We start from the raw sequence: 18599 nt of genomic DNA on the forward strand, positions 1-18599 counted from the left end.
TCACGCAGAGAGTGGTGGGAGTGTGGAATGAGCTGCCGGATAAAGTGGTAAATGCGGGGTCACTTTTAACATTTAAGAAAAACTTGGACGGGTTGATGGATGAGAGGGGTGTGGAGGGATATGGTCCAAGTGCAGGTCAGTGGGACTAGGCATAAAATGGTTCGGCACAGACAAGAAGGGCCAAAAGGCCTGTTTCTGAGCTGTAATTTTCTATGGTTCTATGGTTCTAACAGAGGGACTGACTCTCTCACAAAGACATCGCTTCGAACCTGCTTCACGCTGGCTTCAGCTGCATCCTGGCACTAACTCAAATCAGGTGGCAGAGGAATCTTGACCCTTGCAGGGAGGGAGGTGGGGAGGGAAGGGTCGGTTTAATATGCACTCTTGTCCTCTTACTTATGCTGCCGCCTTGGTCTGCTTCACATCGATAAACACTCTGCAGTGACTTGAAGGTCTGAAGATGTCAGTCTGGCTGCTTCCTGCCTGTGGATTTACAGCAGAAGAAATATTAGATATTAGCACAAACAGACTTGGTTAGATGAGCAATTTTAAAGGACTGCTGATAATATAAAGCAGACAAACACAATCAATCCAGCAGCACCCTGAGAGATGATGCTGTGGTTCAGCCCAGGCGCTTTTGTCCAGAATCTTAAGTCTCTCTTTTCATTTCCCTGCTGCGGTGTAGCCCCAGTATTTTCATCTTGAATTACTGCAATAACTCTATCCCAGGTGTGAGAGAGGTACCAAAACTGAGAGAGCCTCATTAAACTGGGCAAAAGGGGAAATGGGCTGTTTAAACAGAAACCTGAGGGAGAGTGAGAGGTGGCCTGGGGGAGGAGGCAGGACTTTGGCGTTGTTTGTGAGCTGCCCCATTGAGAAACTCCCACCAATATCTGGTTGGCACTGGGGGGTACCGGGGAAGGGGGAGTGTGTGCTGAAGCATTCAGCCTGGTTTGCTGCAATGCAGATGTCTGGGGCTGAGACAGCTCCTGTGCGTTTTAAAAAAATATTAAATGCTGCTCCTTTCCTGTCCCTGTACAATCTGCCCTCTCAGAGATACACCCACCTACTTAAATCTCCTGAAAACCTCCACATGTAAACACCGATTCCCCCAGCAACATCCACCCTCACATCTCCATTTACCAATCACACTACACAACCCCAGCGAGAAGATATTGCCTTCACGCCCCCAGTTGCCTAGGAACCCGCACTTCCTGTTTCCAATCAAAAATTTATGTAACTCCTTTTTGAAATAGCCAATTGAACAATGTTTCTGGCTTTTGCTGGGAGCCTATCACACCTATCCTTCAATGTGTAGGGAATTAATTCATAGATTTATAGAATCCCTACAGTGCAGAACGAGGCTGTTTGGCCCATCGAGTCTGCACCGCCTTTCTCTGACCTTACCCTGGACCTTTCCCCCTGTAAGCCATCTGCAGAGGCAGAAATCCCCTTACCAAAATCCCTTTATTTACAAACTCTAACAGCGGTACACAGAGTGCTATCAGTCAGCAGTCTACCCCCGGGGGTGTCAGAGGAACTGACACTTCCGGTTAAATACAAGACAAATCAAGATTCTGATTGGCCCATCAACTGACTCCTTAATCAGGGACATCTTTTGTCGAGTAGGCTGACATTAACACTGCAATGAAGTTACTGTGAAATTCCCCTAGTCACCACACTCCGGCGCCTGTTCGGGTCAATACACCTAACCAACACATCTTTCAGACTGTGGGAGGAAACCGGAGCACCTGGAGGAAACCCACGCAGACATGGGGGGAATGTGCAAACTCCACACAGACAGTGACCCATGCTGGGAATTGAACCCGGGTCCCTGGTGCTGTGAGGTAGCAGTGCTAACCACTGTGCCACCATGCCGCCCCCCCGCACTCCTTAATCAGGGAGTTCATACTCCAATAGGTCAATCTCAATGACCTGACTGAAGTCATTACATCCCCACCCTATCCCTGTAACCTCACACATTTCCCATGGCTAATCCCCCTTATCTACACATCTTGGGACACTAAGGGGCAATTTAACATGGTCAATCCGCCCTAGCTGCACACTTTCAAACTGTGGAAGGAAACCGGAGCACCCGGAGGAAACCCACACAGACATGGGGAGAATGTGCAGACTCCATACACAGTAAGAGTTTTAACAACACCAGGTTAAAGTCCAACAGGTTTATTTGGTAGCATTTGCGAATGGCATTTGCTACCAAATTAGCAAATGCTACCAAATAAACCTGTTGGACTTTAACCTGGTGTTGTTAAAACTCTTACTGTGTTTACCCCAGTCCAACGCCGGCATCTCCATATCAGACTCCATACAGACAGTGACCTGAGGCCGGAATCGAACCCGGGTCCCTGGCGTTTTGAGGCAGCAGTGTTAACCGCTGTGCCACTGTGCTGCCCATTCTCATGTTGCTAGAAGTTACTCAATGTCCCTGCGATAACCTTCTGTTCACCTTCCTTTCAGTGAGTACGAGTGAGTCAGAAGGTTGCGGCTTGAAGCTCCACTACAGGGACTGGGCAGAATCCAGGCTGATTGTCCAGCGCAATACAGAGGGAGGGCAGCACTCTTAGAGGCGCTGTCTTTTGAGTGAGATGTTAAACTGAAGCCCCCGCTGCCTTCTCATTGGATGATTCAAAGGAGAACAGAAGAGTTTTTCCCAGTCAACTGGGGCCAAAACTCATCCCATCATCAGGATGTTGCCTGGGATAGCATTTGAGCTATAAGGAGAGACTGGATAGACTTGAATTGTTTTCTCTGGAGTAGAGAAGGCTGAGGGGGGACATGATTGAGGTGTGTAAGATTATGAGGGGTATGGACAGGGTGAGTAAGGAGCCGCTCTTCCCCTTGGTTGAGGGGTCAATCACGAGGGGGCAGAGTTTTAGGGTGAGGGTCAGGAGATTCAGAGGAGGTTTGAGAAAAAAACCTTTACACTCAGAGAGAGGTGGGAATCGGGAATGCATGGCCTATGAAGGTAGCGGAGGCTGGAAACATTACAACTTTTAAAAAGTATTTGGGTGGGCACTTGAAATATTGTAACATCCAAGGATATGGGACAAGTGCAGGAAAATGGGACTAACGTGCCTCTAGTGGTAACTACTGTTGATGCAGACTCGATGGGCTGAAGGGCCTTTTCTGCACTGTATGGCTCTGTGACAAACAGGATCAGTAAATCGGGTGACCTTGTCATGAGCAGGTTGCTGTTGTGGGAGATGCGGCGAGCAAATTGATGGATAGCTTTCCTGCACAAAGGCATTTTGGAAGCATTTGATTGAGGGTGAATTGCTTTGGACATCCTGAGGATGTGGAAGGAGCTATGTAAATTTAAGTATGTTCCTCTGCAGCTTTCCCTGAAGGTACTGACTCTCAGTGTCATTGCTGTCAATGGCTGCGCTGTGTTCCTCGCTCGTATTCATAGAATCCGACAGTGCAGAAAGAGACCATTCGGCCCATCGAGTCTGCACCAACCACAATCCCATCCAGGCCCTATCCACATATCCACCCACTAACCCCTCTAACCTATGCATCCCGGGACACTAAGGGGCAATTTAGAATGGCCAATCAACCTAACCCGCACATCTTTGGACTGTGGGAGGAAACCGGAGCACCCGGAGGAAACCCACGCAGACACGAGGAGAATGTGCAAACTCCACACAGACAGCGACCCAAGCCGGGATTCGAACCCAGGTCCCTGGAGCAGTGAAGCAGCAGTGCTAACCACTGTGCTACCGTGCCGCCCACTGGAATATGCCTGAGTATAAACTGGTGTAACTCACGGTGATGTTCCAGCCCAGACAGAACACTCACCTCATACTTTATACTTCGTAAAACTCCGATCCCAGAGCTCCCCCCACATGGCCATGCTAAATTCTCCCTCAGTGTACCCAAACAGGTGCCGGACTTGTGGCGACTCGGGGATTTTCACGGTAACTCCATTGCAATGTTAATGTAAGCCTACTTGTGATACTATAAATAAACCTTAAACTTTAAACAAGCATCATGACTAAGTGTCATTCCCCTGCCTTTTCCTCATACCCCTGCACATTGTTTCTATTCAAATAACCATCTAGCGCCCTCTTGAATGCCTCGATTGAACCTGCCTCCACCACACTGGCAGGCAGTGCATTCCAGACCCATAACACTCGTAAAAACATAGAAACTCAGAGCAGGGGTGGCCATTCGGCCCTTTGAGTCTGCTCTGCCATTCAATATGAAGACGACTGATCCTCTATTTCAATGTCATATTCCTGCTTCCTCCCCATAGTCCTTGATGCTATTGAAACCTACAAAAATCTATCTTTTTCTTGAATACATTCAGTGATTAGGCCTCCACAGACTTCTGTGGTAGAGAATTCCACAGGTTCACTGCCCTTTGCGTGAATACATCTTTCCTCATCTCAGTCCTAACTGGTCTATCCCGTATCCTGAGAATGTGTTCCCTGGTTCTACATTCCCCAACCAGGGAAAACATCCTCCCTGCATCCAGCCTGTCCAGCCCTGTTAGAATTTTATGTTTCAATCAGATCTCCTTTCATCCTTCCAAACTCTATTGACCCAATCGAACCATCTCTCCTCATAGGACAGTCCCACCAATCCTGGTATCAGCCTAGTGAACTTCCACTGCGCTCTCTCTACGGCAAATATACCGTGTGTTAAGTTGGAAAACCAAAACTGCACATAATAGTCCAGGTGTGGTCTCACCAAGGGTCCTGTATAACTGCAGTAAGACATCTCTACTTCTAAACTCAAGTCTTCGTGCAATGAAGGCCAATATAACATTTGCCCGAGAAACGCGAAATAGTGTGGATGCTGGAATCCGAAACAAAATCAGAAAATGCTGGAAAATCTCAGCAAGTGTGACAGCCTCTGTGGGGAGAGAATAGAGTCAACATTCTGAGTCTGGATGACCCTGCGTCAGAGCCATTTGCCTTGCTAATTGCTTGCTGCGCCTGCCTCTCCACTTTCATTGAGTGGTGTACAAGGACACTCAGCTCCCTTTGTACATCCACACTTCCCAATATAACCACCATTCAAATAATGCTCTTCCTTGCTGTTTTTCACACTGAGGTGTACAACTTCACATTTAGCCACGTTGCACTGCATCTGCTGTGTGTTTGCCCACTCACTCAACTTGTCCAAATCACCATGGAACCTTTGTGCATCCTTCGCATGCATCCTTCGCACAACTCACAGTTTTGTGTCATCAGCAAACTTGGAAATGTTACATTTGCTTCCCTCATCCAGGTCATTTGAAGTTGGAGCCCTAGCGTTACCCCACTAGTCACTGCCTGCCACTCAGAAAAGGACCCATTTATTCCCACTCTCTGTTTTCAGTCTGTCAATCAACTCTCGATCCACATTAATACCATATCCCATTCCATGTGCTTTAAATTTACTTTTAAGTTTCTTTTCACATCACATTTGCTTCTTTTGCCAATCACTTTAAAACTCTCTCATTCTTGATCCTTTTACCAGCAGGAACAGTTTCTCCCTGTCTACTCTGTCCAGCCCCCTCATGATTTTGAACATCTCTATCAAATCTCCTTTTAGCTTTCTTCTCTCCAAGGAGAACAGTCCCGACCTCTCCAATCTATCCTCAACTGAAGTTTCTCATCCCTGGGACCATTCTTGTAAACTAAAACTCACTAGACCCTAAAACTAAACCCCATCACTGACCCTAAAACTAAACCCTAAACCCCATCACTGACCCTAAAACTAAACCCTAAACCCCCATCATTGACCCTAAAACTAAACCCTAAACCCCATCACTGACCCTGAAACTAAACCCTAAACCCCATCACTGACCCTAAAACTAAACCCTAAACCCCATCACTGACCCTAAAACTGAACCTTAAACCCCATCACTGACCCTAAAACTAAACCCTAAACCCCATCACTGACCCTAAAACTAAACCCTAAACCCCCATCATTGACCCTAAAACTAAACCCTAAACCCCATCACTGACCCTAAAACTGAACCTTAAACCCCATCACTGACCCTAAAACTGAACCCTAAACCCCATCACTGACCCTGAAACCAAGTCCTAAACCCTATCACTGACCCTGAAACTGAACTGAAAACTCTCCTCACTTACCTCAGATATAAATTAAATCTAAACACTGAACCTTAAACCCCATCACTGGTCTGACCGCTGATCCAAATTGATTTGTGGAGCACCGTTTCAACAACTCGCCAGTGGGATTTGAACCCATAACCTCTGGATTAATATTTCAGTCTGGTCAGCCTGTAGTAACCTAATGAAACTTTAAATACTACACAGTCCAGGCTGGAACTGATCCCAGACACCCTAATCAGAAGCACTGTCCTGAACCATTACTGCTACAAAGCAGTGCACAGATCCTAATCATTAAAAAGACATTAATTTTGCATTTCAACAATATCAAATTATGATCAGGACAATTCCCCAGCTGTTTCTGTGCCTACGCCACCCTTCAGCCCCCCCCACCCCCAGGACTCACACACTGACCCCCCCATTCCCCACCCCCAGGCACTTTTCCCCCCACACTGACTCCCTCTCGGACACTCTCACACCTCCTTACACACTGAAGTCCTCACACTGATTCATTCACTCTGATGCTCCTGATGTTCCCCTCATTCTCAGTTGGACTCACCCACTGATCCCCCCCCCCCCCCCCCAGGACCCAGGGCTCACACATTGATCCAGCACCCCCCCCCCCCCCCCCCTCGGGTTCACACACTGATCCGGCACCCTCACTCCCCATCCCCCACCCACCCCCACCCGACTCACATACTGATCCCCCACCCCCCCAGGACTCACACACTGATTCCCCCCCCCCCCCCTCAGGACTCACACACTGATTCCCCCCCCCCCTCAGGACTCACACACTGATTCCCTCCCCCCCCCCCCCCCCCCCCAGGACTCACACACTGATTCCCCCCCCACCCCCCCAGGACTCACACACTGATTCCCCCCCCACCCCCCCAGGACTCACACACTGATTCCCCCCCCCCCCGCAGGACTCACACACTGATTTCCCCCCCCCCCCCTCCTCAGGACTCACACACTGATTCTCCACCCCCCCCCCTCCACACACCCCAGGACTCACACAGCCACAGACTGTGGACACAGACCCTGCTTCCGCCTCCCCCCGGATCAGCCTTGCTGCACACTTCCATTCACACTTTGACTGACATGTTATTCATTCACAAACAGCCCCACCACAAACACTGATTGGTATCTTCGTGTTACCCACTTTGATTCCCTGTTGCCCCCTCATTCTCTCACACACTTATACATTGCTGTCCCTACATTCATTCACTTCCAGCATTGCCTGTCTCTGCACATGCTAATCCTCTCTGTCTCACACATACAAGCACGTACACACTTTTTAAACCCCTCTCAATCTCCCCACTCCTCTCTCTCTGCCTGCTGCCTCGCCATTCCTCTGCACAATGATTTTTCCGAACACTTTTTGCACACTTGTTTTCACACTCCATCACTTGTGCTTCCTTTTGTCTCCGCCTTTTGCATCTGTTTGAGGTGTGGATTGGGAGCGGATGACAATCATAGACTCACCGAGCGCTGGGCTCCGGATCCGGGCACCCTCACTCACTCAGGCAGGGGGCTGGCTAAGCGCTGCGGCTCCTCCCGGAGCCAGGCTGCTGCACTCCGCAATCCGCTGCCAGCTTCACCGTGGAAGGAGCCCGGAGCCCGGGACAGAGACTGAGATCCGAGCCAACACCAAACATGGACTGAGCGCATAGGAAGAGGAAGTAAGAGAGCAATTTCAAACTGCAATACTGCCCTGGGAGTGAGGGCGCTGTCAACACCCAGAGTGACACACACTGTGACACACAGAATGACACAGAGTGACACACAGCAGCACAGAGTGACACAAACAGTAACACACACACTCAGTGACACACACAGACACACTCTGACACAGACACACAAAGTGACAGTGTCACAGAGAGAGTGACACACACAATAACACAGAGTGACACAGAGAGAGTGACACACAGCAGCACAGAGTGACACACAGCAGCACAGAGTGACAAACAGTAACACACAGTGACACACACAGACACTCTGACACAGACACACAAAGTGACAGTGACACAGAGAGAGTGACACACACAATAACACAGAGTGACACAGAGAGAGTGACACAGAGAATGACACACAAACACACAGTGACACACAGTGTGACATGTACACAAAGTGATATAGAGACACACACGCAGTGAAACAGTGTGACAAACACACAGTGGCACAGAGATACAGAGTGACTCAGTGACACGGAGAGGCACAGAGAATGACACACATACAGACACACACACAGTGACACACACAGAGTGACACAGAGAGAGAGTGACAGAGAGAGAGTGACACACAGTGACAAACACTGGCACACAGATCATGACACATGCACACAGACAAGCACACAGTGACACAGAGATACACAGTGATACAGACATGCACACACACAGTGACACATATACAAAGTGATACGGAGACACACACAGTCGCTGGAATTTTACTGTGCCACCCACCGTGGGAATCGGAGCGGGTGAGGGGCGGACCATGCAAAGGTCTGTTGATCTCGGGTGGGATTTTACGGTTTCGGGACGAGCGAGGCCATAAAACCCCATCCAGTGACACAGAGATACAGAATGACACACAGTGATACAGGCACACAGAGTGACAGAGACACAAAGTGACACACACAATGTAAACCATCCTGACTGCCTTCCTCCACACCCCAGGAATTGTTTAGCCTCTGAAAGAGCCATTATTCCAGAAGGCACTCCCTATTTAATGCAACACCTGAAAAGAAAACACAAATATATTCACCACTCACTGTCTTTTAGTACAAGAATCCCAATCCAAAAAAGGAATATAGATTTTAATCCCACAAAGCGCCCTCAATTGTGAAGACCCAGCAAGGTGCTTTGTGAAGCTAGCCGACACTCTAAGTTTTACATTTGATTTTGGCATTAGGGTGAGCAGAAAATGTTTCACTCCAGGTATGAATCAAGTGACCCACTAGGAAGCTTTTATCAAACAAAGTTTATTTAAGAACACAGTTATAATATATATCAAAAAGAATTAGCATAACTTTTACCAATTACGAGACTTAAACATATCACAGTATAATTCTTCACAGCTAGCTATCTCTGCTGTTCCAAGTTACACTCTTCTTCAGACTAAATTAGCACGAAAGCAAGTCTGCTCACATGATGCTGGATTTGCAGCTTTTTAACACCTGCTGTGAATCAGTCCTTTGAATGTTGGATCAAATCTCTGTGGCTTCCCAATCTTGGAACTTTCGGAAAGCCTCTGGAGAGAATGAGAGGCAGAGACACCAGTTTCTTTCATCAGCTTCTGGCAGCAACTGAAACAAAACTAAAACTAGAACGCTCTGTGAAAAAGTAAGCTGTCCTCAGTCACATGCCACAACCTGTCAATCACCCCTAATCGAGCTCCACTCAGCAATCCCGGGGGAACATTAAAACCCACAGAACATTGCCTTAGTTCAGATTAAAATCAACATTGCTTCAATTATCCTGCTTCAGCACCAATAAAGGACACCAGTCACAGACAACATGGTGCCGACAAAATTCCAGGGTCTGCTGGAAATATCCTGAAGAGAAACATGATCAAAATACTCCTCATAAAGGCACAGCACCGTCACAGTGACGTAGAGTAACACATTGAATGACACAGAGTGACACACACAGAGTAACACAGGTACCAACACAGAGGGACACAAAGAGCGACACATTGTCACAGAGTGACACACAATGTGACACAAGCACAATGACACAGAGTGACATACAGAGTGACGCACAGAATGACACGCAGAGATAGCAGAATACTTGGAAGTGCATGATAAAGTAGGACTGAGTCAGCACGGCTTTGTCGAGGGGAGGTCACGTCTGACAAATCTGTTAGAGTTCTTTGAGGAGGTAACAAGGAAGTTAGATAAAGGAGAACCAGTGGACGTGTTTTATTTAGATTTCCAGAAGGCCTTTGACAAGGTGCCGCATAGGACACTGTTAAATAAGTTAAGAGCCCATGGTGTTAAGGGTAAGATCCTGGGATAGATAGAGGATTGGCTGACTGGCAGACCTGGAGCGGAGAAGCTACGGCATCTACTCCGGTGCCTTCAACATGTCATTGATGAAGACAAACATCTTGCCAAGGCCACCCCCACTCCTTGCCTTCAAACAACTGCACAACCTCAAACAGACCATTGTCCGCAGCAAACTACCCAGCCTTCAGGAGAACAGGGACCATGACACCACACAACCCTGCCACAGCAATCTCTGCAAGACGTGCCAGATCATCGACACGGATGCCACCATCTCATGTGAGAACACCATCTACCAGGTACACGGTACCTACTCTTGCAACTCGGCCAACGTTGATACACTGCAGGAAAGGATGTCCTGAGGCATGGTACATTGGGGAAACCATGCAGATGCTGTGACAACGGATGAATGAACACCGCTCGACAATCACCAGGCAAGACTGTTCTCTTCCTGTGGGGGAGCACTTCAGCGGTCATGGGCATTCAGCCTCTGATCTTCGGGTAAGCGTTCTCCAAGGCGGCCTTCACAACACACGACAGCGCAGAGTCGCTAAGCAGAAACTGATAGCCAAGTTCCGCACACATGAGGACGGCCTCAACCGGGATCTTGGGTTCATGTCACACTTTCGGTAACCCCCACAGCTTGCCTCCTGGACTTGCAGAGTCTCACTGGCTGTCCTGTCTGGAGACTGTGGTGAACCATAGATGGTTACCACTATGGGTACTGAACCATAGATGGTTATCACTATGGGTACTTGTACATATGTTACTCTTGTTACTGTTGGGGTTAGGGTTGGGGTGTTCCACCTGTTAGCATTGTTCTGTGGTACACTCCGGTTGGCTCCGCCTTCCTATAGGAGTATAAAGGTCACTGCACTTCCTAGTGAACCCTTAGTCTGGGATTGTATTGTTAAGCAGTATGCTCTATTCTTGTTGCTAATAAAAGCCTTCATTCCCGGGTACAAAGAACAAAGAACAAAGAACAGTACAGCACAGGAAACAGGCCATTCGGCCCTCCAAGCCTGCGCCGCTCCTTGGTCCAACTAGACCAATCGTTTGTATCCCTCCATTCCCAGGCTGCTCATGTGACTATCCAGGTAAGTCTTAAACGATGTCAGCGTGCCTGCCTCCACCACCCTACTTGGCAGCGCATTCCAGGCCCCCACCACCCTCTGTGTAAAAAACGTCCCTCTGATGTCTGAGTTATACTTCGCCCCTCTCAGCTTGAGCCCGTGACCCCTCGTGATCGTCACCTCCGACCTGGGAAAAAGCTTCCCACTGTTCACCCTATCGATACCCTTCATAATCTTGTACACCTCTATTAGATCTCCCCTCATTCTCTGTCTTTCCAAGGAGAACAACCCCAGTCTACCCAATCTCTCCTCATAGCTAAGACCCTCCATACCAGGCAACATCCTGGTAAACCTTCTCTGCACTCTCTCTAACGCCTCCACGTCCTTCTGGTAGTGCGGCGACCAGAACTGGACGCAGTACTCCAAATGTGGCCTAACCAGCGTTCTATACAGCTGCATCATCAGACTCCAGCTTTTATACTCTATACCCCGTCCTATAAAGGCAAGCATACCATATGCCTTCTTCACCGCCTTCTTCACCACCTTCTCCACCTGTGTTGCCACCTTCAAGGATTTGTGGACTTGCACACCTAGGTCCCTCTGTGTTTCTATACTCCTGATGACTCTGCCATTTATTGTATAACTCCTCCCTACATTATTTCTTCCAAAATGCATCACTTCGCATTTATCCGGATTAAACTCCATCTGCCACCTCTCCGCCCAATTTTCCAGCCTATCTATATCCTGCTGTATTGCCCGACAATGCTCTTCGCTATCCGCAATTCCAGCCATCTTCGTGTCATCCGCAAACTTGCTGATTACACCAGTTACACCTTCTTCCAAATCATTTATATATATCACAAATAGCAGAGGTCCCAGTACAGAGCCCTGCGGAACACCACTGGTCACAGACCTCCAGCCGGAAAAAGACTCTTCGACCACTACCCTCTGTCTCCTATGGCCAAGCCAGTTCTCCACCCATCTAGCCACTTCTCCTTGTATCCCATGAGCCTTAACCTTCTTAACCAACCTGCCATGTGGGACTTTGTCAAATGCCTTACTGAAATCCATATAGACGACATCCACGGCCCTTCCTTCATCAACCGTTTTTGTCACTTCCTCAAAAAACTCCACCAAATTTGTAAGGCACGACCTCCCTCTTACAAAACCATGCTGTCTGTCACTAATGAGATTGTTCTGTTCTAAATGCACATACATCCTGTCTCTAAGAATCCTCTCCAACAACTTCCCTACCACGGACGTCAAGCTCACCGGCCTATAATTTCCTGGGTTATCCCTGCTACCCTTCTTAAACAACGGGACCACATTCGCTATCCTCCAATCCTCAGGGACCTCACCCGTGTCCAAAGAAGCGACAAAGATTTCCGTCAGAGGCCCAGCAATTTCATCTCTCGTCTCCCTGAGCAGTCGAGGATAGATGCCATCAGGCCCTGGGGCTTTGTCAGTTTTAATGTTCTCTAAAAAACCTAACACTTCCTCTCTTGTAATGGAGATTTTCTCTAACGGGTCAACACCTCCCTCTGAGACACTCCCGGTTAACACGCCCCTCTCCTTCGTGAATACCGATGCAAAGTATTCATTTAGGATCTCCCCTATTCCCTTGGGTTCTAAGCATAATTCCCCTCCTTTGTTCCTGAGAGGTCCGATTTTCTCCCTGACAACTCTTTTGTTCCTAACGTATGAATAGAATGCCTGAGGATTCTCCTTAATCCTGCCTGCCAAGAACATCTCGTGACCTCTTTTTGCCCTTCTAACTCCCCGTTTGAGTTCTTTCCTACTCTCTCTGTATTCCTCCAGAGCTCCATCTGTTTCCCGAGTGGATTAATCGCGCATCAGAGACAATACACATTTATTTAACCTGTGCCTAATGCTCCCTCCACTCACATTGTCTGTATCTTTGAGACTTGGTTGGCTGTAAGGATTTGCATTCTAATCAGTATTCTGTAACTTGATTTTGTGTCTCTGTGTGCCCTGTTTGAGAGCAGATATCCACTCCATCTGACGAAGGGGCAGCGCTCCGAAAGCTAATGGCATTTGCTACCAAATAAACCTGTTGGACTTTAACCTGGTGTTGTTAAAACTCTTACTGTGTTTACCCCAGTCCAATGCCAGCATCTCCACATCATGGCTGGCAGAAGGTAGAGAGTGGGGAAAAGGGGTCTTTTTCAGGATGGCAGCCGCTGGCTAGTGGTGTGCCTCAGGGGTCAGTGCTGATCACAACTTTTCACAATATACATTAATGATTTGGAGGAAGGAACTGAAGGCACTGTTGCTAGGTTTGCAGATGATACAAAGATGTGTAGAGGGACAGGTAGTATTGAGGAAGCAGGGGGGGGCTGCAGAAGGTCTTGGACAGGTTAGGAGAGTGGGCAAAGAAGTGGCAGATGGAATACAATGTGGAAAAGTGTGAGGTTAAGCACTTTGGACGGAGGAATGGAGACATAGACTATTTTCTAAATGGGAAAATGCTGAAGAAATCAGAAACACAAAGGGACTTGGGAGTCATTGTTCAAGATTCTCTTAAGGTTAACGTGCAGGTTCAGCCGGCAGTTAGGAAGGCAAATGCAATGTTAGCATTCAGGTCGAGAGGGCTAGAATACAAGAGCAGGAATGTATTTCTGTGGCTGTATAAGGCTCTGGTCAGACCCCATTTGGAGTATTGTGAGCAGTTTTGGGCCCCATATCTAAGGAAGGATGTGCTGGCCTTGGAAAGGGTCCAGAGGAGGTTCACAAGAATGATTCCTGGAATGAAGAGCTTGTCATATGAGAAATGGTTGAGGACTCTGGGTCTGTACTCGTTGGAGTTTAGAAGGATGAGGGGGGATCTTATTGAAACTTGCGAGGCCTGGATCGAGTGGACGTGGAGAGGATGTTTCCACTAGTAGGAAAATCTAGAACCAGAGGGCACAACCTCAGGCTAAAGGAACGATCCTTTAAAACAGAGATGAGGAGGAATTTCTTCAGCCAGAGAGTCGTGAATCTGTGGAACTCTTTGTCGCAGAAGGCTGTAGAGTCATTGAGTATCTTTAAGACAGAGATAGATAGGTTCTTGATTAATAAGGGGATCAGGAGTTATAGGGAAAAGGCGGGAGAATGGGGATGAGAAAAATATCAGCCATGATTGAATGGCGGAGCAGACTTGATGGGCCGAGTGGCCTAATTTTGCTCCTATGTCTTATGGTCTTATGGACCCAGAGTAACGCACACAGGGTTACACAGGCACCAACACAGAGGGACACAAAGGGAGATGCAATGACACAGAGTAACACAGACACAGTGACACATAATGACACACAGAGTAACAGAAGTACAGTGACACAAACACAGATACAGAGTGACACACATAGAGCGACACACACACAGTGACACACAGTGACACGCATAGAGTGACACACACACAGTGACACACAGAGTAACAGAAATACAGTGACACAAACACAGATACAGAGTGACACACATAGAGTGACACACACACAGTGACACACAGTGACACACAGTGACACAAACACACAGTGACACACACAGAATAACACAAATACAGTGACACACACACAGGCGCAGAGTGGCTCAAGTACAAGATAAGAAAAGGTGGCGGAGCATGCTATGATGACCACGATTGCCACGGGGGATTATTAATAGATCTCTCTGTGGTCTTTGTGGAGTGTGAGCTGCCTGACTGAGCGAGGGGTGGCTCAGCCAATGGGAAGAAGCCAGTGGGGCTATTTAAGCTTGTAACTTTACCTGGACCAGGGTTGTAGTTTCTGAGGTGAAGACGATCTGAATGTAAACCATGGGAGTGGCCCTTTCCTTTGGTTCACAATAAAGGGTGTTGGTGCCAGTATCTGAATTATTCACTTTGGAGGAAATAATAGCAAATTGGATTATTATCTAAATGGAAAAAAATTACAACATGCTACTGTGCAAAGGGACCTGGGGGTCCTTGTGCATGAGACGCAAAATCCAGTCTGCAGGTGCAACAGGTGATCAAGAAGGCAAATGGGATGTTGGCCTATATCGCAAGGGGGATAGAATATAAAAGCAGAGATGTCTTGCTGCATCTGTACAGGGCATTGGTGAGGCCGCAGCTGGAATACTGTGTGCAGTATTGGTCCCCTTATTTGCGGAAGGATATATTGGCCTTGGAGGGAGTGCAGAGAAGGTTCACCAGGTTGATACCAGAGATGAGGGGTGTTGATTATGAGGAGAGACTGAGCAGATTGGGTTTGTACTCTTTGGAATTTAGAAGGCTGAGGGGGGATCTTATAGAGACCTATAAGATAATGAAGGGGTTGGAGAGGGTAGAGGTGGAGAGATTCTTTCCACTTAGAAAGGAAGCTAGAACTAGAGGGCACAGCCTCAAAATAAAGGGGGGTCAGTTTAGGACAGAGTTGAGGAGGAACTTCTTCTCTCAGAGGGTGGTGAATCTCTGGAATTCTCTGCCCACTGAAGTGGTGGAGGCTACCTCGTTGAATATGTTTAAATCACGGATAGATGGACTCCTGATCGGTAAGGGAATTAGGGGTTATAGGGATCAGGTGGGTAAGTGGAACTGATCCACTTCAGATCAGCCATGATCTTATTGAATGGCGGGGCAGGCTCGAGGGGCTAGATGGCCTACTCCTGCTCCTATTTCTTATGTTCTTATTACAACAGCATGCCTCTGTTAATTAATGATGGTATTCGAGGACATGAGCTAAGTTCAGGAAAGCAGCTGTAGAAGCAGTTTGGGTTAAGATGAGAAATAATAATGGCAAGAAGCCACCTGTGGGAGTGGCAGACGGGCTCTTTAATTGTAACTACATGGTAGGACAGGGCGGCACGGTAGCACAGTGGTTAGCACTGCTGCCTCACAGCTCCAGGGACCTGGGTTCGATTCCCGGCTTGGGTCACTGTCTGTGTGGAGTTTGCACATTCTCCTCGTGTCTGCGTGGGTTTTCTCCGGGTGCTCCAGTTTCCTCCCACAGTCCAAAGATGTGCGGGTTAGGTTGATTGGCCATGCTAAAATTGCCCTTTAGTGTCCTGAGATGTGTAGGCTAGAGAGATTAGCAGGTAAATATGTCGGGATATGGGGATGGGGCCTGGGTGGGATTGTGGTCGGTGCAGACTCGATGGGCCAAATGGCCTCCTTCTGCACTGTGGGATTTCTATGACACAGTATAAAAGGAGAGATAATGTGAGCTTGTCAGAAAGTTACTGCAATAATCATGGGGCTTTTGATCTACAAACAGATTGGAAAACTCAGGTGGGAGAAAGTAGCATAAATGAGGATTTCCTAGAATGTTTTCTGGATAGCTTCATGGAACAACAGGTTCTGAGGCCAACTAGAGGGCAGGCTATACTAGACTGGTATTGTGCAATGAGATAGGATTAATCGATAACCTGATCGTGAAAGCACACCCTCGGTAACAGCAATCATGATTAGATTGAATTTTACATTCAGTCTGATGGAGAGAAGAGTGCGTCTGAGACTAATATTTTAAATTTAAATCAGGGCAATTATGAGGGCATGAAAGGGGAGCTAGTGGAAGTGAACTGGTAAATATGCCTAAGGGATAGAACGGATGTTCAGTGGCAGACACTTAAAGGCACATTTCTCCGACAAGGCAAACTGGCACAAAAAACTAAAATCACATGGGATTCGGGGTGGGCTGGCTGGATGGATACAGAACTGGCTCGGTGATAGAAGACAGAGTAATGGTGGAAGGGTGTTTTTCAGAATGGAGATCTGTAGCCAGTGATATTCTGCAGGGATCAGTACTGGGACCTCTGTTGTTTGTAGTATATATAAATGATCTGGAGGAAAATGTGGCTGGTCTGACTGGTAAGTTTGCAGGAAGATTAGTGGAGTTGCTGATACTGCCGGGGATTGTCAGAGGATGCAACAGGATATAGATAGATTGGAGACTTGGGCACAGAAATGGCAGATAGAGTTTAATCCAGACAAATGCGAGGTGATGTATTTTGGAGGATGAAATTATATGTAAATGGCTGAACCCTTAGGGACATTCACATACAGAGGGATCTGAGCGTGCAGGTCCACAGTTCCCGAAGAGTGGCCACACAGTTAGTCAAGGTGATAAAGAAAGCATATGGCACTTTTGCCTTCATCAGCCAGGGCATTGAGTGCAAGAGTTGGGAAGTCATGTTGCAGCTATATAAAACCTTGGTTAGGCCGCATTTGCGTGCAGTTCTGGTCACCATATTATCAGAAGGACGTGGAAGCTTTGGAGTGGGTGCAAAGAAGGTTCACCAGGATGTTACCTGGTCTCGAGGGTGTTGACTATGAGGAGAGGTTGAATAAACTAGGATTGTTTTCACTGGAAAGATGGAGGCTGAGGGGAGACCTGATAGAGGTCTACAAAATTATGAGAGGCTCAGACAGGGTGGATAGTCAGAGGCTTTTTCCCAGGGTGGAAATATCAATTACACGGGGGCACAGGTTCAAAGTGGGAGGGGGAAAGTTTAAAGGAGATGTGTGGGGGAAGTTTTTCACACAGAGAGTGGTGGGTTCCTGGAACGCGCTGCCAGAGGATGTAGAATCATAGAATCATAGAATCCTACAGAGCAGAAGGAGGCCATTCAGCCCATCGAGTCTGCACCAACCACAATCCCACCCAAGCCTTATCCACATAACCCCGTGCATTTACCTGAGCTAGTCTCCCTGACACTAAAGGGCAATTTAGCACGGCCAATCAACCTAGCTTTTGGACTGTGAGAGGAAACCGGAGCACCCAGAGGAAACCCACACAGATACAGGGGGAATGTGCAAATTCCACACAGACAGTGGCCCAAGCCAGGAATCGAACCCGGGTCCCTGACGCTGCGAAGCAGGAGTGATAACCACTGTGCCACCAAGCAGGCATGTTAGCAACATTTGAGAGACATCTGGATACGTACATGAATAGGGAGGGAAAAGAGGGATATGGACCAAGTAAGGGCAGGTTTTCCACGCCATCTGCCGTGGCGGGATTCGAACCAGGGTCCTCAGAACATTAGCAGAGTTTCTGGATTTATAGTCTGGCGATAATACCACTAGGCCATCACCTCCCCATCTGATGTGGACTACATGCACTTCAATTCAACTCTTGGATTTTAAAGGAACCAACTAACTGAATGGCCACAACATTGAATAATCTGCACCTAATTGAGAAGCAAAGGACTTCTAACGGTCTATTCTATTAACTTTTCTTCAGAATCTAACTTTTATTACCTCTGTTACCCATGTCTGTGCGACATTGTGTCTTTCTTAGGTTTGATGGCTGATAAACTTGCTCTTTCTTTGATTCAAGAAAACCTTGCTGATTGGCTCCTTATTGTTGTTCACTGCATAGATAGTAAATAGTACATTTTGATATGAGAAGGAATTTAAGGAAACGTTATGTTGAACAGCAGGTGGAGGAAGCATTGGGTGTGGAA

The 18599-nt window shown here is 47.6% G+C and overlaps 1 protein-coding gene across 1 annotated transcript in view; it reads right to left on the reverse strand.

Moving 5' to 3' along the window:
* Positions 1 to 7755, reverse strand: part of LOC144508673 (hippocalcin-like protein 1) — a 38661-nt gene extending 30906 nt beyond the window's left edge. Inside the window, exons 1-2 of the mRNA XM_078236918.1 lie at positions 7572 to 7755; positions 397 to 483 (exon numbers count right to left, since the gene is read on the reverse strand). The gene's annotated coding sequence lies outside the window, so the exon portion shown is untranslated. The remainder of the gene's footprint in view (positions 1 to 396; positions 484 to 7571) is intronic.
* Positions 7756 to 18599: the final 10844 nt, after the last annotated feature.

The sequence above is a fragment of the Mustelus asterias genome, chromosome 20 (genome assembly GCF_964213995.1).
Source record: "Mustelus asterias chromosome 20, sMusAst1.hap1.1, whole genome shotgun sequence".
Taxonomy (NCBI): Eukaryota; Metazoa; Chordata; class Chondrichthyes; order Carcharhiniformes; family Triakidae; genus Mustelus; species Mustelus asterias.